This window comes from Coenobita brevimanus, chromosome 20, assembly GCF_032717465.1.
Source record: "Coenobita brevimanus isolate Jiangsu-jjx chromosome 20, ASM3271746v2, whole genome shotgun sequence".
Taxonomy (NCBI): Eukaryota; Metazoa; Arthropoda; class Malacostraca; order Decapoda; family Coenobitidae; genus Coenobita; species Coenobita brevimanus.
This window is the reverse complement of record NC_136973.1, coordinates 21,231,345-21,249,544: the sequence shown is the minus strand read 5'-3', so window position 1 is coordinate 21,249,544 and position 18,200 is coordinate 21,231,345.

Genomic DNA, 18,200 nt, shown 5'->3' with positions numbered 1-18,200 from the left:
CACGTCTCCGAGACGCGGCAGGTTAATATTTATATGGACGGTGTTGTAAGGAAGGTGAATGCAAGAATGTTAGGTGGAGGTCTGAGTCTGGTGAATGCTGATGGAAGAAAGTGGAATCTGAAGCAGCTGCTGTTTGCAGATGATACTGCACTGATGGCTGATTCAGAGGAGAGATTGAGACAGTTGGTAGAGGAGTTTGGAAGGGTGTGTGAAAGGCGACAGTTGAAAGTATATGAGAAAAAGAGTAAAGTGATAAAGTGTACAAGGTTGGTAGATGGTAGGAGGATGAAGATAGTTTTGAACGGTGAGTTGCTTGAGGAGGTAGAGTGTTTTTAGTATTTAGGGTCACATGTTGCTGTGGATGGAAGAATAGATGCAGAAGTAAAGTTTAGAATGAATGAAGTAGGAAAGATGCTGGGAGGAATGAAAAACGTGTTTTGCTGTTGTTCGCTTTGAATGGATGTAAAAAGAAAGCTGTATGAGGGTGTTGTGGTACCGACTGCATTATGTAGGGCTGAATCATGGAATATGGGTGTAGCAGGGAGGAAAAGTTTGAATGTAATGGAGATGAGGTGTTTGGGAAGTATGTGTGGAGTGACACATATAGATCGAGTGAGGAATGATGAAGTGCGAAGGAGAACTGGAGTTCTGCAGGAGATGACTGATAGAGTTGAGCTGGCTTGTCACTCAGTGTAGAATTACGCGGAACTGAGTGCCACTACACTGAGTGAGTGGATGACAGGCGCCGTATCATATATGTGTGTGTGTATATATATATATATATATATATATATATATATATATATATATATATATATATATATATATATATATATATAAACAGGAGAGTTGAGGCTTGTAGAAGTGGAGAAAGCAGTAAAACAGTTAAAGAATAATAAGGCACCAGGGGAGGATGGTTTATTTCCGGAAATGTTTAAAGTGGAGGGGGATAGATTAATAATGATCTTGACCAAGCTATTCAATAAGATATGGGTGACGGGGTTACTACCATCAGTTTGGAAAAATGGTGTAATTGTTAAAGTTCCGAAGAAGGGAGACCTGAGTGAATGTGGTAATTGGAGGGGAATCTCTTTGTCACCGATAGCTTTGAAAGTTTTCAGTAGTGTGTTGTTAAATAGGTTGGAGCCCGTGGTTGAGGGTATTCTGAGGGATGAACAGGCTGGTTTTAGAAAGGGACGTGGTTGCAATGATCAGATCTTTATAGTCAGGCATTTGATGCAGCAAGTTAATGAAATGAGAGTACCGTTAAGTCTTTGTTTTGTTGATTTTGAAAAGGCTTTTGATAGTGTTTCGAGAGAGACTATGGGGAAGATCATGAGACATTATGGAATACCAGAGGAGTTTGTGAGGGTCATTATGAACATGCATGAGGACACATTTTGTAAAGTGATGGTTGATGGTTGTCTGAGTGATTCGTTTGAAGTCAAGTCCGGAGTAATTCAAGGTGGTGTTCTATCGCCTTTACTATTTATATTGGTCATTGATTACATTATGAAACGCGTTGGAACAGAAACCGGTGTAGGTATACTTTGGGGAGAGAACAGGAAACTTTTGGATTTAGATTATGCAGATGATATAGTTTTGATTTGTGATGGGCCAGAAGGATGCAGAGAGTGTTGGACTGTTTGGTGAGTGAAGGTCGCAAGGTGGGTTTGGTTATTAATTGTGGAAAAACTGAAATAATCAATATGAATATGGAAAATGCGCAGGAATGTGTAATTGGAGGTATGGTTGTAAAGCAAGTTGATAGGTTTAAATATTTAGGTACTTATTTAGCCAAGGATGGTTCTTTGAACTTTGAATTCGAGGAATGGTTAAAGAAGGCTAATCAGGCAATGGGAATGCTTAAAAATATTTGGAATAATAACAATTTTCTGTGCATACAAAAATCAAACTTTATAAGGTAATGGTTAGGAGTATCTTAATTTATGGACACGAGTCTTGGTACAGCACAGTGACTATGGAAAATAAATTCTTGGTGTTTGAAAAAAAAGCACTTAGAAGAATATTAGGAGTTAAGTGGTGGGAAAGGATACCAAATAGTAGAATTAGAGAAATAACGGGAGTGCAGCCGGTCGATGAATATGTTAGGTTCTCACGATGGAAGTGGCTAGGACATGTGTATAGGAGACAGGGAATAGTACGAGGTACACCAGGGTGGGTGGCACTTGGTAGGAGAGGTAGAGGAAGGCCAAAAGAGACGTGGGTGAGGACAATGAGACGGGAAGCTGGAGATGAGTGTTGGGAAGATCTTGAGGAGTTAGCACAAGATAGGATGTGGTGGTGTGAGTTCATCGAGGCCCTATGCATCCCCGAGGGTGCCACAGGAAATTATATATATATATATATATATATATATATATATATATATATCAATCAATCAATCAATCATTTCCTGTGGCACCCTCGGGGATGCATAGGGCCTCGATGAACTCACACCACCACATCCTATCTTGTGCTAACTCCTCAAGATCTCCCCAACACTCATCTCCAGCTTCCCGTCTCATTGTCCTCACCCACGTCTCTTTTGGCCTTCCTCTACCTCTCCTACCAAGTGCCACCCACCCTGGTGTACCTCGTACTATTCCCTGTCTCCTATACACATGTCCTAGCCACTTCCATCGTGAGAATCTAACATATTCATCGATCGGCTGCACTCCCGTTATTTCTCTAATTCTACTATTTGGTATCCTTTCCCACCACTTAACTCCTAATATTCTTCTAAGTGCTTTATTTTCAAACACCAAGAACTTATTTTCCATAGTCACTGTGCTGTACCAAGACTCGTGTCCATAAATTAAGATACTCCTAACCATTACCTTATAAAGTTTGATTTTTGTATGAACAGAAAAATTGTTATTATTCCAAATATTTTTAAGCATTCCCATTGCCTGATTAGCCTTCTTTAACCTTTCCTCGAATTCAAAGTTCAAAGAACCATCCTTGGCTAAATAAGTACCTAAATATTTAAACCTATCAACTTGCTTTACAACCATACCTCCAATTACACATTCCTGCGCATTTTCCATATTCATATTGATTATTTCAGTTTTTCCACAATTAATAACCAAACCCACCTTGCGACCTTCACTCACCAAACAGTCCAACACTCTCTGCATCTCTTCTGGCCCATCACAAATCAAAACTATATCATCTGCATAATCTAAATCCAAAAGTTTCCTGTTCTCTCCCAAAGTATACCTGCACCGGTTTCTGTTCCAACGCGTTTCATAATGTAATCAATGACCAATATAAATAATAAAGGCGATAGAACACCACCTTGAATTACTCCGGACTTGACTTCAAACGAATCACTCAGACAACCATCAACCATCACTTTACAAAATGTGTCCCCATGCATGTTCATAATGACCCTCACAAACTCCTCTGGTATTCCATAATGTCTCATGATCTTCCCCATAGTCTCTCTCGAAACACTATCAAAAGCCTTTTCAAAATCAACAAAACAAAGACTTAACGGTACTCTCATTTCATTAACTTGCTGCATCAAATGCCTAACTATAAAGATATGATCATTGCAACCACGTCCCTTTCTAAAACCAGCCTGTTCATCCCTCAGAATACCCTCAACCACTGGCTCCAACCTATTTAACAACATTCTACTGAAAACTTTCAAAGCTATCGGTGACAAAGAGATTCCCCTCCAATTACCACATTCACTCAGGTCTCCCTTCTTCGGAATTTTAACAATTACACCATTCTTCCAAACTGATGGTAGTAACCCCGTCACCCATATCTTATTGAATAGCTTGGTCAAGATCATTATTAATCTATCCCCCTCCACTTTAAACATTTCCGGAAATAAACCATCCTCCTGGTGCCTTGTTATTCTTTAACTGTTTTACTGCTTTCTCCACTTCTGCAAGCCTCAACTCTCCTGTTTCTATATTTACATCTTCCTGAGCAGACGGTATATCCTCTTCTGGTGGTATTGGTCTATTAAGAACTGTCTCAAAATGCTCTTTCCATCTATTTTTAATATCTCCATCTTTGGTCAATAAATTTCCCTTCCCTGTCTCTAACTGGTATTTCCTTGCGTTTACCTGCATTACCACTCAGTTCTCTAATCGATTCATATGCTATTCTTTGACTCTGTCCATCATTTTTGTTTATTAAGATTTCAGTCTCTGCAACCTTTTCATCCACACATCTTCTTTTATCTCTCCTAGCTAACCTTCTTACTTCTGAATTCAAACTCCAGTACGCAGCTCTTGCTAATTCAATCTCTCGTTCATCAACGCATTGCATCTCACTCCTCAATTTAGCCTCACCTCTCTTTTTTATCATATCCCACGTTTCCTCTGATATCCATTTCTTTCTCCTGAATCTATGTCTCCTTCCAATCGTACATTCAGCAGTCTCATGCAAAACTTTGTTCACATCCTCCCACATCTCATCTACACTTCTCTCCCCTCTTCCAACGTTTCCAACACCAAAACCTATTTCTGCATTCTAATCTGAATTCCTCCTTTTCTTCTCCTTCCCTTCTAAGCTTAACAATATCGTATCTACCAACACCAGATTTTTCCTTCTTCTGATTTTTAAGTTTAAACCTTATTTTTGCAATGCTGAGTTGATGGTCACTACCAATATCCGCTCCCCGTTTAACATGAACATCTAGCAGAGAACTTCTATGCCTCCTACTGATAGCGATGTGATCAATCTGATTTTTATATTTTCCACACGGCAGACACCCAAGTTGTCTTGTGTATATTGCAATGCTGAAAGAGTGTGCCCCGATGACTAAGTCATTTGCTAGACAGAAGCTTCCAAACCTCACTCCGTTTTCACTCATCCTACTGCCAACTCCCATCTTACCCATACATGCCTCAAATCCCTCATTTGAGCAGCCCATTACTGCATTAAAATCTCCAACGCAGATCAAAACATCATGTCTAGGTACCCTTCCTACTCCTTCTTGCAACTTTTCATAAAATGTGTCTTTCCTTTCATCGAGTGCATCATTAGTAGGTGCATAACACACAAACAGACTGATGTTGCCATGATTTGATTTAAACCGTGCGTATAACAATCGCTCATCTATAGGATCCCACTCACATAATGCCTTATTTGCCTTACAACCCAGCAACAATCCTACTCCCTGATAATGCATTCCGTCCTGTCGGCCAGATATCAATAAACGTATACCATCCTCCAAATCCAACTTATCAACTCCAGTTAATCTAGTTTCTGTCAGAGCACAAATATCAAGTCCGTAATTTTGAAAAACCTTCACTAACTCATCGATTTTACCGTCATGATTTAGCGTTCTCACATTCCAGTTACCAATTTTAATTGTATTTTTTGCATTAACAAATGAATTAGATTGTAATTGAGGCAACCGTGAGATTCTTAGCACCCCCTGCCCATTTAAGGGCTGCACGGGACTGGGGGCCATTATTGTTCTTTCAGAGTCCATCAAGGTTTCTTTGGCTAACTTCCTGAACACCTCGCCATTGTGTTGCAGTCGCAGTAGGCAGCTAACTTATATATATATATATATATATATATATATATATATATATATATATTCTTATTATGGGATAGGTTTGGTGATTTCAAGGACAATATTCTTTAGAGTGTTTGAGAGTAAAAGCTGTCTTTCTGGTGGCTTGAAATGTTCTGGGTTAGCCTGACTGGCATCATCTGACGGGTTGTGTAAACAATCAGAGCAAGTCAGGGATTACATAAAGGTTTCCTTTATATGATAATAAACGATGTGGAAATGGGACGCTAAAACCAATATATCATACGTGACTGTTTCCCAGGAATCCATTTACTATGTAATGTAGCAACCATACAACAATTTTGCGCCTGGTGGTCTACTTGGCTAAGGCGCTCCAACCCGATGGTGACTGTGTTTCCGTTTGAGGAGAGTGAGCGTTTATTGTTCAAATATTTTCACTCAGTGGCGTGTGAAGTTCATCACAATTACCATTAATGTTGGAATGAGTAGCCTAGCCCAGGTCCTTACCGTCCTGATGGAGCAAGACAGGCTTCGATGATGATGATGATAGTTATTATTGTCCCATCATATAACAATAAGCATGTCATCCCCAACTTATTTCAATAAAATTTTTTTGTTTCCAATATTGGTATAAATATTTTAACCAATGTAATTACACACCAATGCTGCAGTAACCCGACAAGGGTACGAATACTATTTAAAATATTTTCATGTCCACAGCTCTGTTCCTCCACACAGTTGAACACCCAATCCATCAGCGCCACCTCGACCTTCACACATGTACACACAGACCTTTGTGTGTGTGTGTGTGTGTGTGTGTGTGTGTGTGTGTGTGTGTGTGCATATGAACGGAAAGATCTTTTACATGTTTGATTGGTGGTAAGCGGTGGAGACCATCATCCACTCACTAAATGAAGTGCTGCCAACTTCTTCCTTCACCTTTATTATTTTATGTGTGTCTACCCTCCTCTCCTTCTATATTCCTCACACTTCCTGTCACTTTTTATTATTATTCCTTCCTCTTCAGGTTATTCTACACTTATTGACAAACCTAATGATTTCCTAAAACAAAGGAAACCAGTCACAACGCTGGGTGGTAACCATATAAATAAATAATGGGTTGATGTGAAGCCTACTAGGGTCCCCTCTGCTAACTTGGTGGGGAGTTGCATATGTGCGCTCATCATGGATGCAAACATCCCAATTCTTTCCCGCACCTCACTGTGTCGAGGAGCTGCAAGGGAACTTCGGCCCACTCAACAGAACGGGCCTGCGGGGCAGGTTGCTTGCCTGCGGTTGATGCGTCTTCTCGGCCACACAGACCGGAGAGGTCAACAACAACACAGTGTTTGAGGGACTATCGAATGCGAAGTCACACGAAAACAAAATTAAGTGAAGTGTGGTCACCACCGTTATACAGAGTGGTCAACATTTACCCGAACCACAGAATCACAGGGACGTAACGCTGCAATTGTGAGGTCGCGATATCTCTTGCTTTTTGCTGTAAACCAGTGAATTTATTCCCTAACATGAATGCTACTGTATATTGTTTAGGCTGTTGTAAAACCAGTTTCTGCCATAAAACACATCGACCTTATACTTGTTTTACTCTAACCTGGCCCTAATTTTCGTCATCTTGTAGCTTATTTCTCATAGCTCAAAGGCAGAAGAAGACAATACATCGATTCTACAACCTTTTCAAAGGAATTCTTTGTGATTAGTCTCACTGTCTAGTGTTAATGTATCACAACAACTCAGCATTCAGCACCACTACATGACAACTTTAGGTCAGGTTGGAGTAAACCGAGTATAGTTTATTGTAGCAGGTCGTCGAGATAGTGACTCGCAGTCCAGTAAGGACAGGACAGACTCGATACCCCCCATCTCGTGTGGCCCAACCGTACAGACAGAGAAATAAGTGTCTTCCCAAAGTGTGACGAATACACAGCGGAAAAACGGAACCATCTCCAACACGCACTAGTTATAGCTATGGTTGTCATTGTATTTCACAAGATGTAAATTTTCCTCAGACGTAACTGGGAAGATACTCGTATTTGTTTCTTTGACTATACATATACAACAATTTTATCATCAATCGGCCCAGAAATACAAGTGTTTGGTCGTGACAACGAGCGTTGGTGAGAATACCAGCACTAACAAGAAACAAGAAAAAATATATCTCCCCTTCAGAAAACGCAACACTGCTTCCTAGTACTAACAACAAGCAATATCTCTCTCTCTCTCTCTCTCTCTCTCTCTCTCTCTCTCTCTCTCAGAAAATTTATCTATTTCAGTGTTCCACAGTCACAAGTGTTGAGAGACGGACAGGGATTATAGTGGTTTGTGTGGCTGAGTGTCTTTTATTCTCCTTCCCTTCACACCTTTCTCCTTCACCCTTAAAAATAATATAGTTTCAACCCGCATCATTTTTATTTTCTTCCTGAGGCAACGAGGCGCATTTTTCAGGTTAGGAGAGTCCCCTGGCAGTGACTGGATCCTTCAACGGTGTAATTATTCCCACCTCCAGTTAGAAAAGGTCATCATAAACTGAGAAAGAAACTGCCAAGAATTCGAAATATTTTCATCATCATCATCATCATCATTATCATCATCATCATCCGGATCTCCTTTCCCACCCTAGGGCAGGGGTGAGCAGCAACGTCCGGACAGCCCAAGTTTGCCCAGTCCAATGGGCCACTCATCCATTCACCCATCATTCAAGCCCCCGGAATCCTGGTTCTATCGGATACGCTAAAAGCATTCACCACGCTCTGTAGCTTCACATAATCGTATCTGATAGAGTTAATCCAGACGCTGCCACGTTAAAGAGGGGTGCCAAAATCCCTGATCATGCACTTCTTACAACATTCATCCAGCCAGCTCGAACTTCTGTCAGTTTCCTAGCCTGACCGACTTCCAAACTTTTTTTCCTAACACATTCATCCACCATAATCTCTCCAACTTCTCCTTGGCCTAGCTCGCCTCCCCCCTCCTTCGAATGCGCTCAGATATAACTTTTTCACCACTCTATTGTTATGCATTCTCTCCACATGATCATCCCATCTTAGTACACTCTCTTCAATTCTGGTGTCCACCGACTTCCTCATTCCGCATCTTTCACGAATCACATTATTTCGTATCCCGTCCACACTCTGTACTCCACATACATTCCTCAGCAATCCCATCTCCACTCCTCTTAAACTTGACTTTTCATTTTCATGCCACACCATAGTCTCACATCCATATGTTAAAGTTGGCACTAACGTTCCTTCATGTAGGCCTCGTTCAGCTGCAGCACTCAAGCCACAGTTTTTATGAAGGCCTTCAGTGCACCAGCTACCTTTCTTCCTTGTGTCACTCTACTTTCAACTTCTATTGCACGTTTTCCTCTCTTTTCTACCACTATACCCAGGTATTTGAACTGTCTAACCAACTCCTGTCTCTCTCCATTCATTGTTACATCGAACTGGGAGTCACATTCTCTCTCAAAAAACATCACTTTACTCATTTCTACATTTACTCTCAAGGCACGAAGCTCACAGACATCAGAAAAACTCTACACTAGCCCACCCAGTTCTTGTCCGGTATCTTGCAAGCAGTACTGCATCATCAGCATACAACAAATTTGAGGTGTTTCATCCATCACCAGTCATTATCAACGCCATCTCTCTTTCCATTACTCGTGTTTTTACTTCTCTCATCACCCCATCTATATATATATTGAACAACCATGGGGACATGACACAGCCTTGTCGCACGCCCACACCGATGGTGAACCATTCACTTAGATCCACATTAACCCTTACACATGCTTCATTACCATCATAAAAACTCTTGACGACTCCTACCAGCTTACCTTCTACACCGTACATGCGCAAAACTTTCCACAATCCTACTCTGTTTACTCTGTCATAATAATAATAATAACATTATTAATAATATTATTAATAATAATAATAATAATAATAATAATAATAATTAAAGGGGAACTAAATAAGTGCAACATCCAAACCACCAACTGGTCCAAGGGCTACACATTTGACTTCACTTGCGACCTTGACTTCGACCCAGTAGCGTAGCCAGGTCTATATAACTGGGGGAGAGGGTCATGTGAGGCCAAGCTCTGTTCTTGGGGGAGGGGCACTGTTACACAGTCTTCATATATTAAATAATCCTTAAGTTCAAATTGAATTATTTATTCTTGCTCTACCCTCGACCCTTCCTCCAATTTTAATTAAAATCGGATAAAATGGTTTGAGTTAATCTCTCCTGTGACTTTGATCTTTGACCTATTCCTCTTAAAATCGATTATCTTCATCCTTGGCTTCCCTTAAGTCTTTGCATAAAGATTGTCACAAATCTATGGAGAACTATTTGAGTTATAAGGTCTTGTATTTGACAGTACCTTGACTTTTGAAGGATTGTTCTCGAAATCAAACTCCATCATCCTTGCTTTATCATTAACCCCTTCACAAAATTTGTTCTAAAATAAAATCCTTAACCTGTTGTTGCCATGTGACACTGATCTTTTACCAATTGTTTGCAACAAAATAGGTCAACCCCTTGACTTATCCTCAACCCTTCCACCAAGTTTGATCTAAATTAAGTCAGAGCTATTTTGGATTATTTCCTCTCGCACAGACCCACGCACAGAAACTGATAAAATTATTCACACACACACACACACACACACACACACACACACACACACACACACACACACACACACACACACACACACACACACAGAAACACGTGTACTTGCTGTTAATAAATAATCTTCGCATCTGCGTCTGATGCAAGGGTGGAGTTGATGGTAAATACTACGTTGAAAGGACACGAGAGAAGGGAGAGAGAGGGGGGTATGAGGCAGAGTCGGGGGAGGGGACGGGAGAGAAGGAGAGGAGATGTATGTAACATACATATATATATATATATATATATATATATATATATATATATATATATATATATATAGATATATATATATATATATATATATATATATATATGGGTAAAAGCTGTCTTTCTGGTGGCTTGAAATGTTCTGGGTTAGCCTGACTGGCATCATCTGACTGGTTGTGTAAACAGTCAGAGCAAGTCAGGGATTACACAAAGGTTTTATCTGTATAACAATAAACGATGAAGAAATGGGACGCTAAAACCAATATACTATACGTGACTGTTACCCAGGAATCCATTTACTATGCAAGGTGGCGACCATACAACAATTTTGTGCCTGGTGGTACTTGGGTAAAGCGCTCCATTTCTTATCATTGCTTTCAAACAACAGCAACCTTTGTTCTCTGTTGTACCCGTTCAAGCACTTCATCCTCAGAACTTCCATTCCTTACTCATCACATTACGCAAGTACTTAAATGGACTCTCATTGTAAATTTCCTAATCATCCAACCTCACTTTGCATTCAGTGCCTTTCTATCACAACTTTACTCTTCCCTAACTTCACCCCTAGATTCCGTTTCTTACATATTGTCTCAAACTAATTTACCAAGCCTTGCGGTTCCCCTTCGGCTTCACATAAATAAAGGGTCATCTGTAAGCAGAGGAAGAGGAATTTCCAAACGCTGCTCTCTCTCATTAGGGTCGTGCCAACATCCACTGCCCTACATGTATCTCCTTTACAACCCCATCCATTTAGAGAGTGAATAACCATTGAAACATGATACATTCTTGTTTCAATCACACATTTAAAAAGAAAAATTTACTCAATTCACCAACCACATGCACTGCAACCTTAGCGTCCTCATACATACTCTTCACGGCATTCAGCGTCACATTTACTCCTTATATTCTTAATATTTTTTAAATTCCTTGTCTATCCACTGTCATAAACTTTCTCCAAATCCATGAAGGTCGCATACAATTTCTTTCCCTTCTCTAGAAAGTTTTCCACTAAAGAACTAAGGATGAATATCTGATCTACACAACCTCTTCCCTTCATAAAACCTCCCTGTTTTTCTCAAACTAATTCCCCTGATATTTCACTAATTCTGTCAATAAGGATCCTACCATATACTATGCTCAGGAGACAGACACCTCTATGATTACCACACACTTCTTTTCCCCTCTTTCTCTCCTTCTCCCAGCCATTCCCAAGCCACTTATGTTCGTGTTAATTTTATTTTCTGTGTTTAACACTTCCTTAAAGCGTCCTTTCCATCTGTTCACGTTTTCTCCATTCTCCACAGGCAATGTACCATTTTTATATTTTACTTCCCTACTAAGCAGGGAAGAGTAAAAGCAGAGGATGCAAGTATGTTAAGATGGATGCAGTAAGGAAGAGAATCTTAGTGGCACAGGGGCTTACACGCCATTATGGCCGTTTTTGAGTTAGCTATGGCAACACATTCAGCAAGTCTTCCCCTAGCACGTTGTACATCGTGTGAAAGGAAACTCGACCATCCAGCAGGGCTACAGAGGGTTGAACGTGGTGTATCATGTGCTGTGAAACCTTCCTATCAACTCCAGACCTCAGTCCACATGCGGGCTTAAGCCCGCGAGCCTACCGGCCAATGAGAGGCCTTCTTGCAGCCGCCATTATTTTGATCCCGCTGCTAAACCATTCCTGTGCGTTCTACTGTCCCCGCCACGGCAGTCACACTTCCCCGCCACACGTACAACACTTTCCCAGGATTACTGTCTTATTTTAGTGTTGTTTTGGTGGATAATAATAATCAAAATGGACACCATTAGTTCTGAAAGTGACGTGGATACACCCGAGCAGTCATTGAAACGACAAAGAAAGCCTGAGACATGGGCACAGAACATTGAAAAGAAAAAAGAGACATTGGGCATTCCTACATTAGTAGAAAGACCAAGCAACAGGTTCCTGCTCGTGTTATCGGTTCCCCTTGCCAGTGTAGTGGAAAGTGTTTTAAGAAAGTTGGAAAAGAAAACATTCATCATATCTTTAATAATTTCTGGGGCATGCAAAGCCATGATGTGCAGTCACACTATATTCATAGTAGAGTGAAACTGAAGGAGGTAAAGCGTGGGCGAGTGAAGGGGAGGGAAAGCAGAAGGAAGGCAACAAGAGAATATTCTGTGCTTGTGAGTAATGTGCCCATTGTTGTCTGCAAGCAAGCTTTTTTGAACTTGCATTCTCTTTCCGATAAGCGGGTTAGGAATGTCCTAAAGACGGCAGCAGAGTCAAGCACAGGAACTCTAACACCTGGCCAAAGGGGGAGACATGCACCGAAACACAAGATAAGTGAGGAGGCAGAGAAACTTGTGACCGAAAACATTAAATTGCTACCTACATGCAACTCTCACTATTCAAGAGCAAAGAGCCCAAGAAGAATGTATCTGCCCCTTAGTTCGACTTTCGCAGGTGTCTATGAGGCCTATGTGCAGGATCACAAGTCTAAAAACATGGAAGACCTCATAGTGTCGTCGTTTAAGTTCAAGGATATGTTGCGTTTTTACAACATTGGTGTGGCACCCCTTAGGTCTGACACTTGTAATTACTGCAACGAGTTTAAAGTGAAGATGGATCAACTTGTACCTGGCAAAGACGACGAGGAGATAACTCGACTTAAGCTGGAAAGAGTCCCCCACATTGCCCATGCTAAGGCCTCTCATACCATTATGAAGACTTACAAGAAGGACCAAATCCCAGCTGTTGCCGTCATTCCAATCGACCTGCAACAAACACTGGCCACGTCCCGACTGTCTTCAGGTGTACAGTATTACAAGCGAAAGATGTGGACTTATAACTTTGGGGTGCATGATATCAAGAAACAGAAAGCTTATTTTTATATCTGGAATGAGGCAGAGGGAAAAAGAGGGTCGATTGAGGTGTGCAGTTGCCTTAAATATTACGTGGAAAACTATGTGCCAGAGAGTGTGGGTAAAATCATTATCATCTCAAATAACTGTAGTGGTCAAAATAATGATATTAATATAGTGCTCTCATACCTGAGCTGGGTTCATGGTGGTAGGTTTTCAGCAGTCGAACACTACTTTATGGAGCCAGGACATTCATACTGACCATGTGATCGGGATTTTGGAAACTTTGAAATAAATCTAAAGGGACAAGAAATTTACACCACACCTCACTACATTACTTTCATGAAGGATTGCAGAAAAAATAACCCATTCACTGTGATTTCTATGACTCATGACTCCTTCTTTGACTTTAACATACTTCAGGACAGTGTAACAAAAGCTAGTCAGAAGGGTACTGGGTTCAAGAATGCCAAGAAGTTTGTGGTTAGTAATAATAACATGATGGGGATAGAGGTAGTGGCTGGGTATGGGAGTTATCATGCACCTGTCTTCATGAAACTGCAAAAGGGGCACTCTTCAGTGTATGACCCCTCAAGATTCAACCTTCATGACGTCCAGCTCCCTCTAAAGTATCCAATTGTTGTGCGTCTTGATGAGAATAAGCTTTGGGATGTGAAGGAATTAACCAAGTACATCCCTCAAACACACCTGGGATTCTACAATGACCTTTTTGCTGCACAAAACCACCTGGAGGTGGAGGTTGAGAATGGCAGTGGAGACACTTACACCGACGACGACATCCTCGACTATTAACTCCCCCCCCCCTCCCTCCAAGCATATCTTTTATCCTAGGACTATTCTGTACAATGATGAGGTTTATGAAAATAATCATAATGTCTCATATTCCAGGAAAGAAGCATAAAGTAGTGAACCAATATTAATATTTACAATGTTTACAATAATCATTATTTACAAAAAGAATTCCAAAAATAGGAGTAGTCATCATGAAACTGTAACAGCTTCCTTATTTCTAAGTAATATGTTCTTTTGATTAGGTTACTTGTCCTCCTATATGAGTGTTGAAAATGCACAAACAAATGGGAGGGAAGTTTTTGTGTTTTTATATATAATTTTGAGTTTTTATTTTCATGGGAATGAGAAATATATATATATATATATATATATATATATATATATATATATATATACCATTAAAAAGGACTTTTTAAGCACTTTATTTTCATATATTATTCATTGGGTTTATCATAAAAACAATGCAGTGACCATTGAGCAACTTTAACCTTTAATTAATCAAAACTAATTGCATGGCGCATAAGCCCCTGTGCCACTACACGCCTCATATTTGATGGGAGGAGTATTTTGAAAGACTGTTAAATGTAGAGGAGGAAAGGGAGGCTGAGACTGCGGCAGATGGAAAGGTGCAAGGAATAAATGTGTTGGGAGACTTGAATGTGTCCTTGATCATGATGGAGGAAGTGCAGGATGCAGTAAAGGAGATGAAAACAGAGAAAGCTGCAAGTATGGACTGGTGTGCTGTGGAATGCCTGAGAGATGGTGGAGCAACTACTGTTGACTGATTAGTAGGATTGTTGAATGTGAGGTTTGTGAGAGAGTGCCAGTTGACTGGGCAAGTGTTTGTGCGGTCCTGTTGTATACAGGTAAGGGTGATGTACTAGCTTCAGGGGTATAAGTCTGTTGAGTGTTATATGTAAGGTGTATGGTAGAGTGTTAACCCGAGGCGTCCTGACGACATAAAGATTCGTTGCCACATTTTGTCACAGTGACACCCAACAACATATTCATACGTTTTGCAATTGCAAGATCCATCATTTGCACATTTTTCAAGTTTCACGGATGATTTTTGGTAGGCATATGTGGGAGACCCTCCTCTACCCAATGCCAGGTGGGAATAATGATTTTCTTGGAAACTCACCTGTTAGCAGTGACCTGGCCAGTAAAGACATGTCACACCATGGTCTCTCCAATGGCGAAATTCGAGGCGAAAGTGATTCCTGAGGTGGAGAACAAAGGAAGAAACAAGCCAGAGGAAGAAAGGAGCAGAAGTGATGAGGTGGTAACGTCGTAAAAGAAGGTGCCATATGTTGATGTGTTTGGTGGGAGAACAACGCTTGTATCGCCTATATTATTGTCTGAAAACCAATACACTCTTGTACAACACATAAATTCATACCAAATAATTAAATCAAATGTGAAGGGTTTGGAATAGTTACCCCTCCCATAGGAAACCTTTTCTCTGGAGCTTGGCCTGAGAGAACATGGTACCAAGGTGAAGGTACTGTTACCTGTACCATAATTCTAAACTCAGCTGAACACTTTCTCTCTGAATTTTTGATGTTTCTCATAAAAACAGAGGTTTTAGCCCCCCAAAAGAAACTTTTTGAAAATCTGCCAGGATTGGGGGGGGGAGGTCATTGGTGAAAAATTTGCCAGGATGCAGCGGGTTAATTAAGAAAATTAGAGAGGGTACAGAGTGTGTGATTGGTGATGAGCAGTGTGGCTTTAGGAGAGGGAGGGGATGCATGGATCAGGTGTTTGCTATGACACTGGTGTGTGAAAAGTATTTAGGAAAAGGTAAGGATGTGTTTGGGAGTTCATGGATTTAGGGAAAGTGTATGACAGAATTAATATGGAGGCTTTTTGGATTGATTTAAGATTGTATGGACTTGATGGTAGGTTGCTAAAAGGAGTGGAAAGTTTTCATGTACATTGTAGAGCGTGTGTAAGAGTGGGAATACTGTAAGTGATTGGTTTCCCTTGAGAGTGGCGCTGTGGCAGGGATGTGTGATGTCGCCTTGGTGTTTAATATTTATATGGATGGTGTTGTAAGAGAGGTGAATGCAAGAATGTTAGGTGGAGGTCTGAGTCTGGTGAATGCTGATGGTAGAGAGTGGAATCTGAAGCAGCTGCTGTTTGCAGATGATACTGCACTGATGGCTGATTCAGAGGAGAGATTGAGACAGTTGGTAGAGGAGTTTGGAAGGGTGTGTGAAAGGAGAAAGTTGAAAGTAAATGAGAATAAGAGTAAAGTGATGAAGTGTACAAGGTTGTTAGATGGTAGGAGGATGAATATAGTTTTGAACGGTGAGTTGTTTGAGGAGGCAGAGTGTTTTAAGTATTTAAGGTCACATGTTGCTGTGGATGGAAGAATAGATGCAGAAGTAAAGTTTAGAATGAATGAAGTAGGAAAGGTGCTGGGAGGAATGAAAAACGTGTTTTGCTGTTGTTCGCTTAGAATGGATGTAAACAGAAAGCTGTATGAGGGTGTTGTGGTACCGACTGCGTTACAGGGGGCTGAAACATGGAATATGGGTGTAACAGGGAGGAAAAGTTTGAATGTAATGGAGATGAGGTGTTTGGGAAGCATGTGTGGAGTGACACATAAAGATCGAGTGAGAAATGATGAAGTGCGAAGAACTGGAGTTGTGCAGGAGATGGCTGATAGAGTTGAGCAGAGAGTGTTGCGATGGTTTGGGTTTGGGGAGAGAATGGATAATGAGTGATTGGTGAAAAAGATAACTGGATCTGATATGAGAGGTGTAAGGCTGAGAGGAAGATCACGAGTAGGATGGATGGACAGTGTGAAAAGAGCGCTGCATGCGAGAGGCGTGTCTGTTGAGCAAGGAAGAGTGGCTGTGCATGAGAGAAATGATTGGGGAGAAATTATGAATCAATAAATGATGACAGCCCTGAGGGGATATTCTCCCTCATTTGGTCTGAGCAGTTGATCAGGTCAGGTTGTGGGTAAGGGAATGGGTCTATTATGATGTGGCAGGGGTACACCAGCTCTGCTGTCGGGCCCTGCTGCAGATGTCACAGATTGCAATGTGCAGTTGACCCTCGTGTGGTTTGGCGGGGTGAGGACCTTTGGGGCTAAGATGCGAATGAATGTGTTTAAGTGGATGAGTAAATTGGGAGTGTGTCATCCTGTCTCGGCTACCTCCCTTTCCTTGGGGAAAGCAGCCTAGGTATATAGATAGATAGACTAACTACTAACTTCTTTATCATCGAGTCTAACTCTCATTACCTCTTTCCAAACATTTTCTTTTATTTCCTCCACTTTACACTTAAATTCCTTCCAAATTCCTCATCCACTCTCTTCTTACCCTCTCTTACTAATCGTTTCACCTCACTTCCTCTGTAAATATAACTCTCTCTTTCGTCTCTCAACTTTCTCCATGCCTCTGTTACCCATCCATTCTGTATATTCTTTCTTCCTTTCCGTCACAGTTTCTCTAACCTCTTCATTCCACCATGCTGTTACTTGCACCTCGTTTTCGCCTTCTCATCACCCCACACACAACCTCACATGCTGCACAGATTTCTTCTGTGAATATCTTGCACACATCTTCCTCCTCCCCCATCTGCTCCAGATCATATTTGCCTAAGCGCTCCTCCACTTCTCTCTTATATTCTGTCTTTGTTTCTTCCCCGTGCAATCTTTCTACCTTCCTTGTATGGACCGCTTCCCCCTGTCCTTCCCTCCTCTATTCCTCCATTGCACTTGAAAATTGCCTTTCACCACCACCAAATAGTGGTCAGAAAGCCCACTCTCCCAACCTCTGTATGCTCTTACATCCATTACTTACCTTTTCATTCTGACATCCACACACACATAATCAGTCATTGCCCTCTGTTCATTCAGTTCACCACCCTCCCTTTTCATCACACGCCACGTATACCTGTAGATCATTTGGTGCCTAAAGAGGGTACTGGCTATCACCAACCCCCTCCCCGCATATATCTCCACTAGAGCACTGCCATTCTCATCCATTTCTGCAGGCACAACCCACTCACCAACCACATCATCCACCGTCACATTCCTTACTCTTCCGTTCATATCTCCAGTCAAAACACGTTCTCATTCCCCTTAAACTTTTTCATGCACGCTTCCACATTTCCC